The sequence below is a fragment of the Pantherophis guttatus genome, chromosome 1 (assembly GCF_059756535.1).
Source record: "Pantherophis guttatus breed Tessera chromosome 1, ASM5975653v1, whole genome shotgun sequence".
Taxonomy (NCBI): domain Eukaryota; kingdom Metazoa; phylum Chordata; class Lepidosauria; order Squamata; family Colubridae; genus Pantherophis; species Pantherophis guttatus.
In genome coordinates, this window is record NC_142063.1 from 301,363,107 (window position 1) to 301,371,920 (window position 8,814).

An 8,814-nucleotide genomic window follows, 5' to 3' on the forward strand; every position below is an offset into this window, starting at 1 on the left:
TTGAGCCGGTGAGATTTGATCCGCTGATCTGCTGAACTAGCAGTCAGCTGAAGTAGCTGCAGTACTGCACTCTAACTACTGTGCCACCTCGGCTCATTTTTTAAAATTTCTAAATTAAATTAAAATTTAAAATTTAAAAAAATTCTTATTACTGGTCACGGGATTTAAAATTATGAATTTAGTGGTCCCTGAGGTCCGAAAGGTTGGTGACCCCTGCATTAAGGAACTGATTTTCATTCATTTATTTATGGTTATTATTTTTTTCCTTACTATTCTTTGCTTACACACACCAAGTGAGTTGAAACACTGAAAACAACTAAACTTAACAATGTACAAAACATTATTTTAAAACAATAGAGAATATGAAAATCGCTTCTATAACAGTAGATAAATATCTCTTATCAGCACATGATTATAAGACTACAAAAACTCTACTCATGTGGGCAATCTCCTATCCTCTCCTTATCAAGAGAGCTTCCAAAGTGTCGGTCTACTAATCAGGTCTTTGTTCAGAACCACATTTTGGCTCTGACCCAAAGGCACAGATACATAATACAAAATAATTTCTTAGCTTTCTTATTATGTCCACCAGAGATGATAAAAAGTGCCTTTGGACTACTTACATTACTTATATTTCCAACATACATTTGACAGACTTATTTATTAGGTGTTAAATACCAATGATACATCATCTTGTAAAAATTATCTCTCAAATTGTAATTCAGTGTAAATTTCAGTCCTTTACGCCACATGTCCTCCTACTGATAAAGCATTATATCCAAAGTTTTTTATCCATTTGATCATACAATCTTTAACACGTCATTCTCCATATTTATTTTTAATAATAATTTATATATCTTAACAATACCATATTGTCACTAATACATAAATCCAATTCAAAATCAGTTTCCACATTGGTAATAATAGATTTTTTTTTCTTGTTCAGTTTAAATCTCTCTGTCCACTGAGCACAGGCAAACCACTGGCAAATATGACTTTTCCTTGCCAATTCTTCTCTGATTAACTTAGGTTTCATCAGAAAGATAAAGGTTAAAATAAGATATGCTGTTATTTCTGGTAACTCTTAATAGATTTTCTGCTGACACTGGGACTGAAAAGATGATGTTGCATGAATTTCTTTATAAATAAGAGATGGGATATAGGATGAGGAGATTGTTGCCTGAAAATTAAGAAAATGGTAAAGAGTAATAAAGATTATTTGTATTTGCTGAGATGAAAGTTCAAAATTACTTTTTATAGATTTATCATCATCTTCTTCTCCTCCTCTTCCTCCTCCTCCTCCCTTTCTTTCATGTAGAAGTAAAGATTATACTATTGTAATTAAAATCTACTTAATAAAAATTCTACATAAAAAAACTAAGAGGGAAGACAGAAGGTTTGGGATTTGGAGTGATGAAAAAAAGGCCTTTGTAGATTAATAGGCCTTTGTACAAATGAACAGCTTTCTTTCACTCATCACACAGAAAAACGTATGTTACTTCTTTGTTACATTTCATGATGAAGAAATGAGACCTACACTAATTGAAAGCCTATTAATTAAGATACAGAATCTTGTATTGGAAAGAATTACAAATACGGTAGTCTTTGCTTTTTAAATGCAAAATGATTTATCCATCAGTAATTGCTATAGGATTGAAATGTATGTATGTATGTATGTATGTATTTTTATTTTTATTTTTATTTTTATTTTTATTTTTATTTTTATTTTTATTTTTATTTTTATTGATTTATTTATTTGTCAAATATTTATAAAATAGCAGATATAAGTGTAAACATGATTATGAATATAGGATAAGGATATGAATAAAAGGGGACATTAGGACAGGGACGATAGGCACTTATTTGTATGCTTATGAACTCCCCTTACAGACCTCTTAGGAATGGGGTGAGGTCAACAGTAGACAGTCTAAGGTTAAAGTTATGGGGCTTTGGGGAAGTAACCACAGAGTCAGGTAGTGCATTCCAGGCATTGACCACTCTGTTGCTGAAGTCGTATTTTCTGCAATCAAGTTTGGAGCGGTTTACCTTGAGTTTGTATCTATTGTGTGCTTGTGTATTATTGCGGTTGAAGCTGAAGTAGTCATTGACAGGTAGGACATTGTAGCAGATAATTTTGTGTACTACGCTTAGGTCAGACCGAAGACGGTGTAGTTCTAAATTGTCTAATCCTAAGATTTCAAGCCTGGTGGCTTGAAATTATCATAAAATTAAATTGAAATTAGTGGAAAGTTTCTATCTTTCCACTAGAGGGAGAAACTGACTTGTCCTTGAGTAGGTCTGCCGATTACATACTCTTTTTTTTTTTTATCAAATTGCTTGTTTTGAAGTTTTGGGAATAGAATTATATAATTGACTTTTAGTAGGTGTTATTTTCAAAGGTGTTAGTGGTTATTTCACAGGCAGGAGTTTGATCCTGACCATCTCAAGGTTGACTCAGCCCTCCATCCTTCCGAGGTTTGTAAAATGAGGACCAGATTGTTGGGGGCAATATGCTGACTCCGTAAAGCGCTTAGAGAGGGTTTGTAAAGCACTGGGAAGTGGTATATAAGTGCTATAGCTATTGCTATTACTTTTCTTCTAGGAATCATTTTAAATAGAAATTTTAAAAAAATCTGTCAGAAAGAAAATATGTAACATTGCAGCTTGCAGTTTGTGGGTTAACGTGGTGAAAAGAAGAGGAATTTTAACACATTCAAGAAAACAGCCATATGATAATTGCATCCTATTCCCAATTCAGTTCTAAAAATGGTAGCTGTAGTTGCAAGAACTATCTCTGGATAGTTTTCTGGATGATTTCATTAGCTTCAGGAGAACTTAAATCAACACAGTTAGAAATTAGATGAATAGACATGGAAGTGAGCTGTGAAGGTTCATTATATCACAAATCTTGCCATATGACATTGACAAAATTCAGTAGAAGATTGTTATGCAGATAAATAGAGCAGAAAGCTATCTAGGCAGATTGTTCTGTTCACAGCCTAAAATGGTTGATGTAGACATGTCCACATAGTGTATTTATGACAGTTTAGAATTAGCTACTTAATGTGACTAAATCTCATGGATACCAGAGATCTAAGTATTGCTGGTTTTGTGATGATATATGTTTAATTCCAGTAGAGCTGGCATTTATCCTGAAACACTGCAATTCTTCAGAACTAGTTGGTGGTCTGTTGCCCATTGTCTGCCTCCCATCTCCTTTCACCTACTTCATCTACTATAGGTGTGTGCTCTACATTTTAACATCAGTAGATGTGAAGATGATCAGGCATTGGCAGCAAAGTGCTTCTCAGGTATTGAGCAATGGAAACATAGGTGATGTGCAAGTGACCTTACAAGCATCCCATAAGGTTTTATGGGGGACTTTCTATTTGGTAAGAAGAATTTGACGCTTCAGCCATGTGGTACAGGAGAATGGAAAGATCAAAGTAATGTGTGTGTGTTTGTACCACTGGATCAGTTCATTCTTCATCTTATCCTTATAACAGTCTTGAAAAATGACAGTTTAGAATTAGCTACTTAATGTGACTAAATCTCATGGATACCAGAGATCTAAGTATTGCTGGTTTTGTGATGATATATGTTTAATTCCAGTAGAGCTGGCATTTATCCTGAAACACTGCAATTCTTCAGAACTAGTTGGTGGTCTGTTGCCCATTGTCTGCCTCCCATCTCCTTTCACCTACTTCATCTACTATAGGTGTGTGCTCTACATTTTAACATCAGTAGATGTGAAGATGATCAGGCATTGGCAGCAAAGTGCTTCTCAGGTATTGAGCAATGGAAACATAGGTGATGTGCAAGTGACCTTACAAGCATCCCATAAGGTTTTATGGGGGACTTTCTATTTGGTAAGAAGAATTTGACGCTTCAGCCATGTGGTACAGGAGAATGGAAAGATCAAAGTAATGTGTGTGTGTTTGTACCACTGGATCAGTTCATTCTTCATCTTATCCTTATAACAGTCTTGAAAAATGGGTTAGTACAAGAGACAGTGATTGATCCAGAAAATAAACAACCCCATCTTCCCAAACTTTTACTTTTGTCTTTTGTCTACAATGCCACATTGGTTCTGTACTGATTTGTGTTACTATTTCACCAAAGCGTAAAAACCGGCATTCTAAGCAGATATTCATATGTATAGCATCTTCTTTCATATTTTAAAGGAATAAATATGCAGCCCGAGAGCAATGGGAATATCAAGAAAAAGCAGAAGATGCTTTAAAAAAACATGTTTATTTTGGTTCCAGTCTCCCTGGATTTTTTTCTTTCTTTAAACATAACAGTAAGAATAGGAAATTAGGACCCTGTTTGTGGTGCTCCTAAAAATTGAAGACCAACCATATCATTTGACATAATTAGTAATTCCTAAACTCAGGACATATGCACACAAATATGAACAAATCTAAGTTTGACAATATTGTAGGCCACAACATGGTTGTAGAAAATTATTCTGGCTTAGTTCACTGAAAAGGAGGAGAAGATGAACCACTAAAATGTTGGCTAACCTCACACAAATCATTTACAAAACACAGAATGATTATAATGAATCAATTCTTTTCTCATCAGAATAGCCTATTATGGCCATGAGTAAAATTCCTTGGGGAAAGAGAGAACATACTAAAATACAGATTTTAAAAAATTGCATGGAAAATGCCTACACTAGAAAATTGCATGCATTTTCTTAAATTGTTTAAAAAAATATAATGGTACTTTCAACTGCGATGAAATGGATTAACCCATTAATGAAATGGATTTGAGAACATTGCTAATGGTCCCATCTCTACTCTCAGGATAATCTGCTCACTAGGACTAAAGTTGGTAATGGAGAACTGTGGAGACTTTAACTTCATAAAGAAATGGCAGCAAAAGGAATAAGAAATAAAAAGGTAAAAAATATATTTAGAAGTAAAGAAAATTGAAATTTACTTTGCTGACATTCCACCACTGTTCTTTGGTATATGAAAGAGAGGACTTCCCGTATGGTTTCTTTAGCAGGATATGTGCAGGAAATGGAATCAGTCTCCCAACTGCTGGACTGACATGGATTTGAGTATTCTCTCATCCTGAAAGTGGTTCTACCTACAATTAAATAATACTTTTTCTTTGATGCGGAGGCAGGGAAGCATGTTTTTGTCACTTTGAAAGTGATCTTCAGGCTTGTAGATGGGCTTTATACATTAAAACAGTTTTGCAAAAATACCAAGGGAACCAGTGGTGAAATTCAATTTTTTTTACTACCATTTCTGTGGGCGTGGTGTGGCTTGGTGGATGTGGCTTGGTGGGCGTGGCTTGGTGGATGTGGCAGGAGAAGGATACTGCAAAATCTCCATTTCCACCCCACTCTGGGGCTAGCCAGAGGTGGTATTTGCCGGTTCTCTGAACTACTCAAAATTTCCACTACCGGTTCTCCAGAACTTGTCAGAACCTGCTGAATTTCACCGCGAAGGGAACAGATGAGACACTTCGCTTATGGAATTCTTGGACAACCTCACTTGGTCAACTTGGGACTGAGATATGTAGCTGAGCATTATCGGCTTGTTAATAATACCTGATCTTTGTTGACACCACACCCAGCCACTTTGTATAATTACTGAGGACTATTCATGCCCTGTTTCACCCAATAAATGGGCAGGAGCTTATAATGCCAATAGGTACAAGGTTGGTTATTGTTGGAAGTTAATGAAATTATAATTGTAGCATTTGGAAAGAAGCTCCCAAGATGAATGGGACCAATGGCCACTGTGCATTCATTATGAATTCATCTCTACTTTCTGGTTTTTAAATGAATAAGCATTGGCCTTTTAATAAGGCACCACTGCTAGAAAAAAAAAATTGGGCTGACATCCTGCTAATAACTTCTCTTGCAAAACAAGCCTTGCTAAAAATAGAGGAAACTGTCCAAGAACACAACTGTACTGTTCATTTTGCAAGAGAAAATTCCTGCTGTGTTATGCCTTTTTCACACAACCTTATTTACATTTGATCACTTTGGAAGTAATAACAAAAGATATTTCAACAATACCAGGCTATACCTGGAGTAGGGATGGTTTTTCCATGTGCAAATCTAGATGCAAACTGGCAAAGCTGAAGTTAATAAGCATAAAGTATCATATTGGGACCTTAGTATGTTCATCCTAACAGGTGAGCCCAATTTTATGAGCATTTTGGGAATAGATTTATGCAATCATCTTCCCATAAATTTTAGATGAGTTCAATAGTTCATGTGTAGGCAGGAGGAGCTGCGGCTTAAGGGAGAGCTTAATACTGCTACAGCTTTTAAATGGTATTTTCTAGATTTAATTTCCTTTATGAATATCATGGAAATGAATACTGGTATCATGTCTTAGGTCAAGGGTGACAGGGACACATGCTGGCATTTTATAGTATGGTTTCTAAGGCCAAGTAAATTGTGGAATATGTTTTTCAAGATTTGCTTTTATTTAGAATCAATAGAACATTGTAATTTTTAAAACATGACTATACTTTTAAGATTCCTCCCCCCCCCCCGTTTAACAACGATCAGCCTATTTCAGTTCCTGGTAAGTCACTGGAGAAAACCCTGACTGAAATGAGTCCAGAAAATCAGTTTTATCCAGGTGCATCTGGAGTTGCAAGATCATCTTTTTCTTCGGTCATTTTACCCAGGAAAGTATTAGGGTTAGGGTTAGAGTATAATTATATTTTCTGGGCCAAGGGAAAACTTTTTAAAAACCAAGGTCTTGATGACTTTCTTTTTTAACATTCAAGGACACATCCTTGAAAAAGGTAATGATTTTCTCTCTTAGCCATGGGTCAGACTCAACCTTCTGTCAAGAAGAGTAAGAATTTGGCAAGCAAGTGATGGCTCTCACCTTTCCATACAAAATACTACCATATGTCAGAAAATTCTACTATTCTGACAACTGATGACAGCCCAGCAATCATATGAGACTATACAATAATTTCAATGTACCTGAAAATATGCTGATCTCCAAATTAAGGTATGTTCAACAAGATTTGAAGGAAATCATAATCATAATCATAAGTTTATTTGTCAAGCATATATAAGATAAAGATAAAAGTATAAACATAATTTGAATACGTGAAAAGAGTAAGTAAAAAGGAATATTAGGACAGGGATGGTAGGCACGCTGGTGCACTTATGCATGCCCCTTACAGACCTCTTAGGAATGGGGTGAGGTCAACAGTAGACAGTTTAAGGTTTTGGGGAAGAAACTACAGAGTGATACAGCATATCACTGAAGGAAACTGGACTTGGCATATAATAGGAAGTTCTGTTTTGGTGATACATCTGGATTTGTCATCTTATTTGGCATATTAATAGTTTTCCAGATCTCTAACATGTTGTTCTTCTTTATTTCCTCCTTGAACTAAATTGACTCAAGTAAATAAGAATATGAATTAACAGTTTATTGTGATTTTGCTGATTTTGTAAAGATCGCTTATGTGGTGTTAGTTTCATTTTTCAATGAATAGTCTGCTCATTTTTATTTATTTATTAAATTTAGTGATTGCCCATCTCACTCTTAAAGAGACTCTGGGCGGTTTGGATATTTTAAGCCAGTAGTGAATGTTCCCCTAATAGCATTTGCCTAAACTAGCACTGATGGCATTGTCTAAACAAGTAGGACATGGAGATCTTTCCTCAGCTCTCTTAGACTTGTCAGGCAGCTTATCTTCTCTTTCACTTAAACCTAACCTTTCACACTGATACATTCAGAAGACAACTAAACAAAACTGGCTAAATTTCTTGTTACTGGGAGGTAAAAGTAAAACATCAAGCAGCCACTGTGTGTTTGACATTACAGTGCCATAACTGATAAGCAAATATTTTCATTTTAATTGCATAGCGTGTTCCTAGATGTATGAAACAACTTTTCTGTCCCTGTTCTGTGTCTAGGAGAAGACCGGACCATGTCAAATATGACATCTAGCCCTTAGGTGTTTATATAGTTGAAACTGTCGTCATTGATTGGTTCTGCCTGGCGCATGTATCAAAGGAGAGGACTATGGAAAGGTCACCTCCTTTGCTCTTCATTTCGGTTCTTACTTCAGGCCTCTCTGTTTATGATTAAGAAGCTAATTCCCTTGGAGTGTATATGTGTGTGTGTGTGTGTGTGTGTGTGTGTGTGTGTGTGTGTGCATGCATGCATTTTGTGGGGCGGGGGAAGAGAGAAAAATAGTGCTCTTTTTCTTCTTTTGAATCATTTTTCTCTCATCCCTTTGCTTCGTTCTTTGCTGCTGTTTAGCACAATTATTTTATTGATATGCGTTTTGAACTACCTACAGTTTAGAGGAGAAGGGATTAGAAAAGCGGTAAATATGCACTTTGAAAGATTTTGATAGGCCTCAGCCCTTTGGCTTCTCTGACAGAGTTAGTAACAATATGTCTGTGCTGACTAGCATTTTATTTCAATTCTCTCAAAACGTTTTAGAGCACCAAATATAATGTCAGTAGTGAGATGGGCGGCATATAACTTTAATAAATAAATAAAAGTTCACTTTCGGGGCATTTGGGAAATTTAAATGGTGGCTCGCGAATTGAAATATCAAGCGTAGAAAGGCTCATGGCATGTAGGGTTAGTGAATTTGCCTAGATATGGATAAACATATGTCAATTTAATTTCCATTTATGTAAAACTAAATTCTATAGGTTCAACTGAGCATGTGAAGGTGAGAAACAGAAAGAATTATTCCATAAATCCATATTCAAGTTGTAGAGAGCTCAGTTCTCGTACAACTGACTCACTCTCTCTTGGTAACTTTTCTGACTCTACAAAACGTCCTTAAGGT